The sequence below is a fragment of the Urocitellus parryii genome, chromosome 3 (assembly GCF_045843805.1).
Source record: "Urocitellus parryii isolate mUroPar1 chromosome 3, mUroPar1.hap1, whole genome shotgun sequence".
Taxonomy (NCBI): Eukaryota; Metazoa; Chordata; class Mammalia; order Rodentia; family Sciuridae; genus Urocitellus; species Urocitellus parryii.
The window spans coordinates 105,341,867-105,357,731 of NC_135533.1; positions in this window are offsets into that span (position 1 = coordinate 105,341,867).

The window sequence follows — 15,865 nt, forward strand, 5'->3', positions numbered from 1 at the left end:
TAGAAAAGATGGTAGAATTAATTGGACATAACTTTCTCAGCCTTATATTTGAATACACGAGCAGGGTAAATCCACATCAATCACACTAGAATGGGATCTTAATAGAATAAATTGTACTCTCTGTACGTATCATTTGCCAAAATACATTACATTCTCATGTATAACTAAAAAGAACAAATTAAAAAGAAACATTTACATATATGTTTATAGCAAAAATATTCATAAGAGCAGGAAAAAAGTGGGAATTCATATGTCTATCAGCATACCAATTTGGGTAAGCAATACTATTCATTCATGAAAGAAGGAAGTGCTGATCCATGCCTCATCTTTGGGAACCTTGAAAGCCTGCAATGTGAAAGAAGACAATTGCAAAAGACGACAAGTTGTATAATTCCATTTCTGGTTCCAAATCCAGAATAGGCAGATTTTTGACATAAAAGTGATTTGGTGATTGCCTAGCCTGGAATTATAGATTGAGTGCTGATGGATAAACACTATGCAGTTTTCATGGCCAATGTTCTAAAATCAGTTTAATTGTTTACAATTCTCACCATAATAAAACCATTAAGTTTATTTAATAAAAAAAAAAAATAGGAGCAGGCAGAAATTGTCTCCTTTTTTTTTTTTTTGGTGCATTGTAATTGTGCATAATGTTGGGATTTGTTGTTACATACTAGTACATGTACACCGTATAACAGTACAATTTGGCCAGTATCATTCCCCAGTGTTTCCCATGTGCCTCCCCTCTCCCTCCTTCTGGACCCTTTTGTCTGTTTGTGTTACCCATTTCCCTCTGATTTTCATAAGATTCACACACACACACACACACACACACACACACACACTCGTACTCACCTTTCTCTTTTCTTTCTCTCTAGCTTCCATATATGAGGGAAAACATGTGACTCTTTACTTCCTGAGTTTGGCTTACTTTGCTTAATATAAGGGTCCCCAGTTCCCTCCATTGTCCTGCAAATGACGTGATTTACTTCTCTTTTATGCCTGAATGAAACTCTTTTGTGTAACATAGACCACCACGTTATCTTTATCCATTGATGGACACTGAGACTGGTTCCATGATTTGGCTAGTGTGAATTGTGCTGCTGTAACATGGATACGCATGCTTCCTTATAGTGTGATGGCTTTAATTCTTTAGGATAATACTAAAGAGTAGCATATCTAGGTCATACGATGGCTCAATTCCTAGTCTGTTGAGAAAACCCCATACTCATTCCATAGTGATTTTCTAGTGGTTGTATTATTTTACAGTCCCACCAATAGTGCAAATGTCTTCCTTTCTCTCCACATCATCTTCGGCACTTATTATTGTTTGTATTCTTGATAGCTGCTGTTCTGACTAGAATGAGGTAAAATCCCATTGTAGTTTTGATCTGTAATTCTCTAATTGCTAAAGAGGTTGAACATTTTTTTAAAATATATTTGTTGGCCTTTTGTATTTGTTCTTTTCTGTTTATTTCTTAGGGCAGGTGGATATTTAACCTGGAGAGAGGACGAATGAATGAGGATTTAGGAAAACCAGTTGAAAAAAAAAAAAATAGCCTTTTTTGTTGTTGTTGTTTTACAAGTTGGATCTTCATTTTTTGGTACTAAGATGTGATAATCACTTTTTAGAGCTATGACAAACACGTGACAGAAATATCTAAGAGGAGAAAAAATGTATTTGTACTCACAATTTCAGAGGTTTCAGAGATTTTAGTACATGACCCTTGCCTTGGGCATGAAGTAAGGTACAATATATGGTAAAAAGGCATGACAGAGCCCTCATGATAAACTTACTTCCCAAAATCCTACCTCAGAACATGGCTGCACTGGTGATTGAATGCTCAATACATGAGTTTTGGGGGGACACCTCGTATGCAAACCATAATATATAAAAAAAATACCATCCTTTTATCTTTCTTGACTCATTGTTTTTTTCTTCTTCCCAATTATTCATTTATTTCTCTTATTTTTTCTGCATAAAATCTTAAATAATAACAGTAATTCTCAGAAAAAAGAGGTGCATATGGTTTCTTTCAATATCCCCCTGTAAACAATCTTTTTATTCACATTCCTTCAGAATCTGTGACAGCTTAATATGCATCTAGCTCTTCAGCCATATACATACTGCTTTCTGTGCAAAATATGAGGAGTCATACATTTACAATTTGCATACCTAACCCTCACCTTTTATGCCCCTGATTTTATGGTGCATGCATCATCTCCAGTGCATACATATTATGATAATATGGCTCTCTCCCAGTACTCTATTCTGGAAGCCACCACTACAAATTGAATACCTAGATGTTCCACAAAATTCTCTCCAATTCAATCTCTATTTATTGCACTACTATTTATTTTCTCAGTCCCCACAACTAGAAACAAATGAGTCATCTTTGAGTTTCTCTCTTTAAGCCCTAAGGAAATTTAGGTAGATATTTTTCCCTAACTTGTAATGGGCAACACCTATGACATCTGTGCTATTACAGTGTGAAGTGGCATTCTTCATGACCCAAGCCATGACTATAGTTTCAGCCACGGTCACCACAATTTGGCTCCAGTAGCAATGAACTCTTGGTTCCCAGAGTCCCCATTATTCTTTGCCCTTCCTGGAGACTCTATTCCCTCTAACACATTTTAGTCTTCCATTCCCCTAATCCCACCCATTACCTTCTCTGATCCCAATGATACCATGTCTAATTCATGTTTCTCATTTTCAGGATGGTATAAATACTAATGAGTATTTGTCACTATACATTTCATCATTTGAGTCAATTAGTATATATTTTTCCTTAAAAAAATATCTTGCAGAGTATCACTCATTAATTCATTGAGAACATTCACTAAAACTATTAATAAAATAACCTTAAATATTTAAAAACCAATAGATAATATAATATTTATATAAATGACTTCATTTCTTAGATATGTGTTTGGGCATGTGTACCTATAAGTACAAGAAGAGAGAGATTGGCAAAGAGTCTAACAGGGTTTTCTTGGTTTTGTTTTTGTTACAGAATTTGTGAGGCATTTCTCTGTTCCTAATAGTTTAGGTAAAATTACAATTTCTGAAATGAATATAAGTAATCATTTTAATATAAAACTTTTTATTCTGGAAAGAAGGAAACAATTAGGTAATAATGATTTAAATTTCTACTTAAAAGAAATAGGCCAAGCGTGCCTTAGTGTTTGAGTCTTTTTTACTTGTATTAAACTTCAGGGAAAGCAGAGCATTTACTGTACCAGTCATTGATCTAAGTGCTTGCATATGAGTGAGCTGAATGTTCTTTCTTCCATTTCATGGATGAAGAAATTGAACCAAAGGGAAGTCAAATAAGCTTTCTCAATGTCAGGATTTGAAAGTTGAAAAGTCAGGATTTGTACTCAGGAAGCCTGACTCTCTCTAGGGGTGAAACTTAATAACCAACAACACTGCTTCCTCTAGAATCACTCTGCTATACTTCTAGATCTCATGCCTAAATGTAGATAAATAACAATCACCACTGCATTTACACCTTCCAGGCAAAACATGTCAGATGATATATGTATAAGGGAATGGTTCAAATCAAACTCAACCCCAATTAAAGTAGAAAAACCATTTCTGACAATTGCCTCTATATGTGGTTTCCATAATGAAGCAGCATATGTTGTTCAAAACAGGACTTTATTCTGGTTTTGTCAGGTTATCATTAACTTATCTACCATCTGCACAAATTATGTCTTCGTCTTAAGGAATGTTTGTAACTGTGGCTGAATGAAAACTAGCTCTTTCAGTCATCTGGAAAATTTGCCCACACAATGTATATTTAAAGTTGTATTTGAAAATCAGTGGACTCTGTCCCTTTGTTTAACCTAAAAGAATGCTACCTATAAAAGTAAAGAAACTGGAAAGTATGGAGGACTCTGTGGGCCAGGACTAGGTGCATTAAATTATTAAATACAATAATTCTGGAAAATAGGTACAAAAACTCGGTATCACAGATGGGAAAGTGATCGACTGGAAGGAAAAAAGACCATCATGAACTCTCAGTGGCCAATTTCCGTATATATTTTTTAAAGCATTCTTAATTTTATAGTACTTCAGCTTTAAAAATACCTTTAAAACTAGACAGATGATTGATAGGTTGAGATGATAGATACATAAGCTAGATAGATAAATTTTGATAGATGGTTTTACTCTGATTATGTTCTCCCCTGAATCACAAATTGAAGTCCCAACTCCCCAGTAGCTCCCAATGTGATTGTATTTGGAGATAGGATCTCTAAAGAGATGATTTAGTTAAAATGAGTTCATCCCAGTGGGTCCTAATCCAATCTGACCGTATTCTTTCAAGGGAAGATTAAGGCACAGCCAGAGATGGTCATGTGAGTTCATAGTGAGAATGTGGCAGTCTATCAGACAAGGAGAGAGGTCTCAGATGGAACCGGACAACCAACACCTTGAGCTCAGACTTCTAGATTCCAAAGCTGTGAAAAAATAACTTAAGCAACCCAGTCAATTTTATTGTGACCATCCTAAAAAAATATATAAAGAGATAGATATAAAAATATACAGCTAACTCATTTCCTCTGAACTCTTATTTTTGCCATTCTAAATATTTTTTGAAAAATAATACAAGGTAAGCACTCAGAGGAAAGGACATTTTTAAATGTTGTATTTGCATGGCTCCTGACTACAATGAGCAGTCTTTACTAATATTGCCAAGGTAATTTTTGTCAGTGGCTGATTTGTCTGGAAATAATTTAGTTTTCATTCCAAATTTTTACCTATTTTAATACCATTCTGTCTGGAGTTCTATCTTCTAAAAACAAAAGTTTCATTTTGGTAATACATGAATAACAGATGTTATTGTTAATGAGCTATCCTGGGCACCAAAACAGATTTCCCTTAGCAAAAATCATCAGCAAAGAACACCAGGTTCACATTTTCACAATTACAGGGCTTGGTGACCAAATTTGGTCCACTATGCAATTTGATCTTATGAATATATTCTTGAAAAATGAAAGTTATCTTTTATGACATGATAATCCTATTTTGATATTTAATGTAATGTACATTATTATAGAATTTTTCTTTTCTTACGTGAATTGTTTGTGCCTCTCCTAATGGCTGGTTTTAGCTCATGTCATTGCATTTTAACCTAATAATCCCATTAATGTTGATAGGAACTGCCAAGTTAAAAACCATGGAAACAAATTAATATGTCCTGCTATCCTTGAACATGACCTTGATACATTTTATGTTATTAGTCTCATCCAGGGATGTATTTTGTATTGTTGTAAATAGATTGAACAAGACTAGATACCTGCAACAAATGAGGAATGAGGAAGGTAACTCTTTGATTGTTAATTTAGGAATGATAGGGAACCAACCCAGAAAATCCAGGAAAGAAGTTCATAAAATGTTATAGTGTTAGTGAGTACATTTGTAAAGTGCCGGGCCTCCTGCCTTTGACTGGGGCAAGATCTGCATATCTGCAGAGAATGTGATTCTCCTCTGAGTATTTTCAAAGAACTTGTTTGTAATGACACCCTGAAGTTACCTGTGCACTGCTCTGATTCTCCAGTTAGGAGGACAGTCCCTCCAGGATCTTCACAGTGCTTCAGTTGGCTGTAAATGTGATTGGATCTAGGACTCTGCCAAGATAGGTAGTCTCCTCATGTAGAGTAAGACTGTATTGACCTTAAGAGCAATGCTTTTGAGTCTCTGTTCAATGGGAATTTAGAGAAGAAACTCAGGAGTATGGAGAAACAGGACTACCATTTGCCATCTTTCACCTGGTATAGACCACAAATGCAAGCAAAGTACAAGCCTAATCAATAAGTGCATTCTCCTTAGAAGGTGCTACAGCCATCCAGGCATGGTGGTGCACACCTCTAATCCCACCGCTTTGAAGAATGAGACAGGAGGATTGAGAGTTCAAAGCCAGCCTCAACAAAAGCAAGGAACTAAGTAACTCAGTGAGACTCTGTCTCTAAATAAAATACAAAATATGGTTGGGTATGTGACTCAGTGGTCAAGTGCCCCTGGGTTCAATCCCCAGTACCAAAAAAAAAAAAAAAAAAAAAAAAAAAAAACGCGAAAAAGGAAGGTGCTACAGCCCTGTGTTAATGTTGTTGCTAGAGTCTTCTACACCAGCTGCTTGCTAAGTTCTACTGCAGGCCACCTAGAAAACACACTGATCTGGCAGTCCTTTTCTTCTCTTATCTTTTCCCTTGACTTCTCTTTACATCTCATTTTATCTCCTTTATTTGAAAGATGAGCTAAATAGCAGCCCAGGAGGGAAAAAAAAAATCAATGATAGCAACAGACAGAGCAATGTGGATGATGACATTGCATCCCACTACAATGGGCTGAGTGTCTTACAGCCTCAGTCATATTCAATCCTGAGAGAGGAAATATTTCTGAATTTTGACAATGCAGAAAACAGGTATCACCATTTGTTTCTCACCCTAAGTTGAGAAAATAAGGTAAAGTAGAAGGTAAATTTGTACCACATGGCATTCTAATAGAGTAGCAGCTCAGCAGTTGCATCTCCCAGCAGGGCATGTGTACACGTGCACACACACAGTACAGAGAGAGATAATATACAGTATTTAAAGCATTGTGTGTATATTTTTTCTGTGTTCCTATTTTCATTTCCACCCTCATTAGGAACAACTGGTATCATCTTAGGTATCTCTCACTATGGCAGCCCTTTGGATACCCCCTTATGAATGCATCTCCCCTTGTAACCTCACAGGCTGGAAAGCCAAGCCCCTGTTCCTTTGTATCATTCTCCCCCACCCCAATTACTGACCCCTCTTGATTAGACAGTAACAGGTCCTCAGCTCTCAATTCTAGTCTTTAAAGTCCGTCTTCATTTCTGGCGCTTGAGTACTTCTTTTTCTTTTATGTGAAAACCACAAATGAATTTTGCTTTTCCTTCTGTTGTTTTATCCAGCATTTTGTGTATGTAGTTTGAACATGAGACATTTTACAATGGCTCAACTTATTAGGTTACCAGGAACAAAGTCGCATTTCCATTTTATGGACGTAGACACTAAGGCCGGGCAATTCGGTGACTTCCCTGAAGGCTCTGGAAATGCTGCAGTGGAATTTAGAACATAGCCCTCCTCCAAAGCCCATGTTTTCCCCATAATCTCTTCACCTGCTACAAATTCACTCATTTTGGAGGTTAAATGTTGACAGTTTATTTCAGCTTCATCACTCTTTCCAGCACAATATGTTAGAATACTTAATTTCAATTTTCCCAAAACAAATGCAGAAAACATAAAAGAGTATATGCCAGAGGATTATCTTCATTTTCATTCCAATTTTGCATTTTAATAGCGTGGGCATTAGTCTCAAGGATATGGATGGGTTGAGAGATGAGAAAAGCTTGAGATTTAGGTCCAGTGCTGCTTTTGCCAGATTTTTTCATCCAAACAGTGTCTGCATGCAGGTCCAGAGGATGCACTTTCTGCTGAGACCTGTATCCATTTTCCTCTTTCTCCTATGGTTTGTGCTATACTTACTGCTGATGTGATTCATCTTTCCAAACTGGAGCTGTGATTTCAGCCTCCTGGGTCAGTCCTAGCAGTCCTGACTGACTGACTTCAGCTCTTGAAGCTCACAAAATATAACCTACTGCTTTTGTTAAAAGACTTCTCTATCAAAACAGCCTGAATAAAATCTCTATTAACTTCATTATGTTAAGCCAGAGCCAGTGTTTTTCTTTGAAAAATCTAAAAATACATAGAAGAAAAAATATACACTCAGATTAAGCTCAACTTTATGGATTGTAAATAATGTGTCAGTTATTGTTTAATTAGAAAATGTGCCACACACTTTTATTGGAGGGAGATCATGTTTTATGATGCTTGGAGATTTTTTCTTTCTATAAGCAACATTCCTTTACCCAACATCCATATTTCCAGCTATCTCTCAAATTCTTAGGATCTATTGTGTGTCAGACCATATATTCTTAGTCATCTCTGATATTAAGATATTTCCCTGGCCTTTTGGGGTTCTATCCCAGAAGTTGATAGGTTTATGAATCAGCTAGAACTGCTATAACAGAATACCAGAGCCTTGGTATTTTAAACAACAAATTTATTTATCTGGAGACAGGGAATCCAAAAATCAAAGTATGAGTAGGTTTTATGTTTTCTCTTCTGAGGCCTCTGTCATTGGCTTACAGAGGGCTTCTTCTTCCTGGGTACTTCTTGTGTTTTGTTTTGGTTTTTTCCTCTATGCATATGTATTCCTGGAGTCTGTCTTATAAGGACCTGTCCATTTGGGCTAAAGTCCCATCCTTATGACCTCATTTAATTGTAATGACCTCTTTAAGGGCCCTTTCTCCAGATAACTTTGAGGGTTAGGGCTTCAACATATACATTTTGGTGGAACACAATTCTGCCATTAACCAATGGTTTTCTATTAGCTCTATTAGCTTTATATTTTCATTTTCTCCTCTAACACAAGCTGAGTGGGGTTCACAGTAATACATTATAGAGCTCCTGGACCTTCAAGCTCCTTTCTAAAAAATATATATATATTTTAGAAAGATATATATATATATATATATATATATATATATATATATATATATCCAGGCATTGAACTCAGAGGCACTCAACCACTGAGCCACACCCCCAGCCCTATTTTGTATTTTATTATTTTATTTAGAGACAAGGCCTCATTGAATTGCTTAGCTCCTAGCTGTTGCTAAAGCTGGCTTTAAAATCACAATCCTCCTGCCTCAGCCTCCCAAGCCATTGGGATTACAGGCCTGTGCCACCACACCCAGATCACTGATTTTTAATTAGAGAGTGACTCTACATCTTGGCACCTTTACAGTGAATTAAATGATACTTGTTTTACAAGAGTTTTCAGCTTCCTCAAGCATGTGATAGGAATGAAATTCATTTCAGAGGAAGCAAGAGTGTCATTAATTCTCCTTATGACGTTGGAGATGATGGGCAGGTGTTAGTAGAGGAAATAGTTCAAACAGAAGGCCACAGAACACACAACTGAGGTAGGTGAAATGGCCACAGGCATTAGAGAGTGAGACCAGAGAGCCATGTCTAGCCACCATGGGTGAGCTGTACAGATAGGTGTCAGATGCAGGGAGCCAGGGGGAGTCACACCACAGCCTCTGCTTATGAACAGTGTGAAAGCATCACAGACTCATGATTCAAACACAATCCCCTTAATCCCCTCAGTGCTTCCTGCTTGAGAACTTGCAAAGAGGCTGAAGATTGAGCCCTCAGACTTGCTAATTGATGGGATGAAGAACTGTGGTGAACAAAGAAATACTTCCCAATCACAGGGCAAGTTGGGGCTCATGCTGCTTTGGTACAGTGGTAGCTGAGAGAAACAGAGACTAGGGTGTAACTTGGCCAGCATCTCTAACAACAGAGACTAGGCTGAGCAGCACCATTTTCTGATAGTCTTTGTCCAGAGACCCAGGGTAGAGTTGAAAGTGTTCAGAAAGAGATAGATGTCAGACTCGGTAACTAAAATAAATACAACTCCCCAAAAAAGAAAAGACTGAAATGATGTGTGAGCCCAAATGGCTGCTGGGAAGAAACCCACAGGCTCCCTTGGCTCAGCAGAGAAGCAACCACAGCAGACAGTCATCACCGGGGAAGTGGAGAGACTATAATTAGTGCTTGGCTTTTGGACATCCAGTCTGGCACTCTCCACAAATTAAGATGCTGTCCCTCTACCCCAACAACTGTATATGATCATTCCTAATTCTGGGGTCATCCTTGCAGCTGTTTTCTAATTGCCTAAGTTTGTAGGAAAAAAAAAATTCATTGTGCATGTATGTGTGTGCTTCTTCCTCCAGCAGAATCATAAACAAAAACAAGAAATACTTGAAACTCTTCCATACTAAATTACTTGTTTATCTGTGGTCACTGAGAGCTGAGAAATAGGAATCCATCCAGAGGCCCAGAAAGCCACTGGCAGCAGGCAGGAGACAGATGGATCAGACCTAACAAGAGCAAGAAACCCAGAGTCAGAAAGGCTCAGGGAAGGAGAAGAGGCTCAGGGAAGATGATGAAGGATCCGTGAAACAGATGGTAGCAGATTCCAGGAGAAAGTAAGCTCCTCCCAGAGGCAATGGGGAGAGATGACATAGACAAGGCCTATCAGTCTCTTCCAGGTTTGCCACCAGCAAGTGCTCCCTTGGGCTTAAAGAGATTTTTTTCCAAAAGCTTACTGAGAGGCTTATTTCACTGTAGCATCCTCTTCAGCAGTCTGAGGCCCTCTTGCTGGGAGCTCTGATGTCCCTACCTCAGGAAAGTCTGTGTGCTCTGCCTGGGGCCTGACCCAGAAATGAGCACTCACATCAATCCTGCTTCCCATGACAAGGTGTTTAGGATCCCTGCCATGAGGCCAAGGCCCCATCTGCTGATCCTGAGGAAGCATCCAGCTTCCAAGTGCTGAATCTTTGTGCCTTTTCTTTACCTTCCTAGCAGTTATCTGGTTCAAACAACCTCCCCCCATCTCCTCATGCCCACTTCCTCCCCATGCACAGAAATACCTAATGCATGTCTGCCCGGCTGAGATGAACAGGTACTGCAGGAGCCTGTTGATGGGAGGGAGTTTCTGCTGCTTGTCTAAATGAACTTCAACCCTCTTTCAGGAATTGGGTTTATCTCCCCAGGACAAGTTGTGTGGTTCAACGGAGCAGAAGGAATGAGCACCAAGTTAAGATTTCCTGGATTTAAATGCTTGCAAATTAAATAGCCTCTCTTGCCCACAGTGCCCACAGTGTCAGATGGAGAAAATTAGTAATAGAAGATGTTAAAGGATCTGTCTCCAGGTACCTGATGCAAATAAGTAATTCTTAAGGTTATTGCTAGTCAGTTTTCCCAAAGTATAAATCCTTGTCCTCCCCGACAATACAAATTTTGGCTGGAGCCTTGCTTTGTTTGTGGAAGTCTTGGGTTGTAGTGGACACATACAGAGACCTTCTCACATACATTCACATGTATAGGACTTCCTTAGATAGATAGGGTCTGCGTCTGAAGACCCCTTTACACATATCCATATATAGAAACCTCCTTAAACACAGGTTCATGTACATATAGGAAGCTCTTCAAACATAGATCCATGCCTCCTGCATACAGCCAGAGTGGGCCCCACCCTTTCACACTCTCAATGAAATAGCCCCTCCTCTTCTGGACTCAGCCTGTGGTCCTCATTCCTCAGTTCCAGCGTCTGAGAAGCAAGTTGTTCAAGACCCAGCATCACAGACATTGAAAGTAATTATGGAGTTTCATAAAACTGTTACTGAGCTTAGCATTCTGCTGAAAACACAAAAATGAGTACAATCCATAAGAAATATTATCTGGAAAGCAGAGGCTAAAGTTTTCACTTTTTGCAAAACCCATAGAGTCCCATAATTCACCTATGTTTCATAGAAATGTGTTCTTTGCTTTAAATTTTTCATAACATCACAGGCTATTATATTCATATATTTTTTAAGAAAGATAAATAGAAATGAGCCTGTTTTTAAAGTCAAACAGACCTGCCTTCAAAGCCCAGTTCCTTTGCATCCTAATTATTTGGCTTTCATGATCCTGTTTCCTCGTCTAGAAAATGGAAATGATAATAGCTGCTTCACAGAAGGCTGTGACAAAAAAAAAAAAATGAAATCATGTAAATGCAGTTAACCTCTGCAGTTCCTGTTACAGAGCAGGAACATAACAGTAACGTTCCTTCCTGTCTTCCTCTGGGACACAAATAAGAACATTAAAGTTCCCTCTCCCTTCTCAAACACTATGTTCTTTACTGTATCATCTCTTTTTAAAACTAAATCTCTTGTAATTAACAGAAAATAAGAACAACTATTTATTTTTTCTTCTGAGGAGAATTAGCATGGCCAGATTTCCAAGGCAACAAATGGAAACTGTATCATAGTAGAGGAGCTTAATTATTAAATGAATGTATTTTCCCAGATACTAGTTTATGAAAGAATATTTATGTGGGGAAGAGCAAGCACAGTAGAGAAAATCCAAGGAGAGGAAGTAATTTGAAAGATAAAAAGACCCTAAAGAAATGTTACTGGTGCCAGGGGCTAGCTCACACAGGAAACCAAATGTGTTTTTCCATTGCAGTGTTTTACCAAATGCAGATGCTCCTTACAAGAGTTGCCTGCTTTGGCAGATGGGGGATGGGGTTCTGTGACTGCTGTCCCAAACTGAACCCATGCAAAGTATATGCCAAGTGCAACAGAATGGAACCTTAGAGGGAGGAAAAGTGCATCCTGCAGCCTCTTTCTGCTGCTCGTAGAGTTGCTTTCTGAGCCCACTATGTGTTTCAGATTATGTAAATCCCCTAATCTGAAGAGAAAAATAAAAAAGACAGAAGGTAATTTTTTGAAGCCAATCATACATTCAGATTTTTCTCTAGTGCCCAGACTTCTAGATCCTGGCCATCTAAAGGAACTATCAGTCAGGTGACACGAGGATTAAAAAACTGATCAGGAGTGAGCTTTCAGAATAATCCCACAGGATTCCCCACCAACCCACTCAGGAAATGTGAGACAAAGATCAGCTTGTCGATAGGGTCTAGAAACAGCTTCAAACTCAGGTCAACAAGAGCAGGCTTCAGTGTGGTCAGTTAAGAATATAGTGATGAATATTTCCAGGGACTGAACTGTGCCCCACAAATCCATATGTTGAAGCACTAAATTCCAATATATGGAATTTGGATGTGGGCTTTGGGAGGAAATTAGATTTAGATGAGGTCATTAGATTGGGATTAGTGCCCTTATAAGAAAATGCCACAGAGCCTACTTACTCTCTCTCCGATGCATGACAATACAGTGGTGAAGGTGGCTGAGAAGAAAATCTTCACTAAGAACCAAATCAAACAGCACCTTGATCTTAAACTTCTCACCACTCTCCAGAACCATGAGAAATGGAGTCCTGCTATCTAAGCCACTCAGACTGTGGTGGTTTATTATATCATAGCCCAGGATGACTAAGACAGACATAAACTGGTAATGCAGGAAGATCCCTCACACCGATATCCTACTTTTCTTGCCAAATAATGTGGAATATTGTAGGGTGGAAGATACATGGGTATTACAGTCATATATGGGAGAATCTATACGCTCTCGAATCTCAGATCACTATTATTGGAAAGATCAGCTCAGAGCTAAGTGATCTAAATATTCCTATCTATCTCCAAAACAATGACTTCTGACAAACTGAATCTCTAGCCGGGGCTGGACACAGGGCAACTTGGAGAACAATGACACCAGGTTCTCTGAACTGCATTCTAAGCCTGGCATGGAAATTAGGTCCTGGAACCCTGGGATCACCTGGTTCGGGAACAGAGGTTGAATGCCCTATGGGGTATATATGATTCCACAGGATATTCAATTAGAACCCTTCTGAGGCCCCCAACAATTGGGACTCTAATCAAGCCAGATCTCTTTGTGCATTTGCTTGGAAAAGGAAGACCTAAACATGTCAGGGGGAAAGGAAAAATCCAAAGAAGAAAACCAGACTGATCAAACAGAAAGAAAAGGATCTAAGAAACAGTAAAGAACAAAAATTAATGATCCTAGTAGGAAGATATGAACAAAGAAAAAAACTAGAATATTGAAAGCATGGAAAAAATTCTTGCTACTTTAGCATGATTAATAAAATTAGAAAAAATATATAACTTAATCAACTTTGCAGAAAAGCAAAATAATGATTAAGAACAGTGTTGGTCTGAGGATGTGGCTCAAGCGGTAGCACGCTCGCCTGGCATGCATGCGGCCAGGGTTCGATCCTCAGCACCACATGCAAACAAAGATGTTGTGTTCGCCAAAAACTAAAAAATAAATATTAAAAAAAAATTCTCTCTCTCTCTATCTAAAAAAAAAAAAAAAAAAAAAAAAAAAAAAAGAACAGTGTTGGGCAAATCTCAACCAGGGTCCAATTGAAGACAGTATTTGTGAATACCTCAAGCACATGTATGTAAAGAGTGATATATTGGGACGGTACCAATTTTAAAAGAGTCCCAGAATGAGAGAACAGGGATATGGAAAAAAGCAAAGAGGCAAGAAAGACCTGTACAGAAGAAATAGGTGACAGCAGGCAGAAAGGCTCGTTTAAGGCCATCTGGACTATTGAAGGGACTCGTATACAGATGTATCTCAAGTTGAGGCAATTTCAGAATTCTAAAAATAATGAGAAAAATCCCAACAAACTGACATGTTTCAGTGTGAAAAATCACCAATCCTTGGCACCAAATGCTCCAAGCCCACAGGTCAATACTTCTTTCTAAGGGAAAGTAGATTGTAACCTTGCAATTCCAACTAGGTTATTTTTCACTAATGAGATCCAAAGAAAATTTTTTAGGATGGGCAATCACTCAAAAATTATGAGCTTCCATTTGTCATTTCTGAACTTAATTACTTAATGAAATATTCCACATAAAAGTGAGAAAATAGGAATGAAATGTGAAGAAACATGGAAAATGTCATATACACAAAGCATTAGTGGATAATGAAGAAGTGGCTAAGAGTTCATGATTTGCATAGTAATGTTTATGTGGAGACAGAATGGAGGCAACAAGGACAAGAGGTGTGACTTTGCACTAGATGGGTGTGTGTTTTCTCCCTGATGGGATGAGGGAGGGTTAGCTAGTACACTACTAGGTGGTTCACACTGTTTTCCAATTGTTTCTATGTCCCAACTTCCACTCCAATGTCACCAGGTCCCTGAAGAACAGAGAGAGCTGCTTTATTTGTTTGGCTGCTTCACGGATTTTTCCACTTATTTTATATGGGATACAAGCCAACTGCAAGGCCGAAACACTTCAATGACAGGCCATTATTAATAATTCCAATGCTTTCGCCTCTCAATCGATCTCCTGTCCACAACATCCTTAATTATAACTTTTACTAAGTAAGAATCTCAAAGAAATGCAAAATGGAACAGTTTGCACTTGTACTGGTCAATGTTATGTTGGCAGAAGTGATTTATTATGGAAATGTCCAATGCAACTATCTCTTATCTATACCATCGAATGCTGGTAAATTAAGCTCTGCAGCTAAACATATTTCACAATTGAAAGAGACACCCTATTGGGCTCCCTAGGTATAAATGGGGGTACACTAGTTCTGGGGTTATTAGATGCAGAATAGTTGTGATTCAGATGCAGAGTCAACAAACATCTTAGTGTATCTTAGTTATAGCTATATCCTGTGAGCATAGGATTTGATTTAGGCTTTAAAATAAATGCATGATTTAAATGTTACTACTTTAATTTTATCAATCAAGCCATCAAAGCATGGCATGTGGTATATTCCTCTACCCTCCCTGGAGTAATCTTCCCAAGCCACCTCTCTTCCAATACTGGTGAAGATAAGATTTAGATATTGGTCTCAACTCCATTATTACATATGGATATAGCCTGAAGTGGCAACATATATTTCTATTCCCTGATTTCTTATCAGAGACTTAAGCTTCAACTCTTTGAATATCCTGTCTCACTGTTAAAAATTAGTGTCCACCATTCATGGATGTTGTTGTAACATTCAGTTAGCCCATTCCTGCAGCTACCTCTAATTGACACTTGGACCAAATCAGACCATCAGAGGAAAATAGCATGCTTGGAACACAATACACTGAGTCCTCTGCCAAGCTAGATTGTCCTGCTTGCATTTTACATTTGTCATCTGGTGGCATTGCAGATCATTTAGTTAAGGATCAGCATGGAGCTTGTTGCTGTTATCTTGGCAGTTGGAATGTTGTTGAAGATGTTAAATATATTACATGAAATTCAACTTAGGAATTTCTAACAAGCCCATGAAAGATGAGATCTAAAGTCTGGCAGAACGCAGTGAGATGGGGAGGTGTGTGCAAA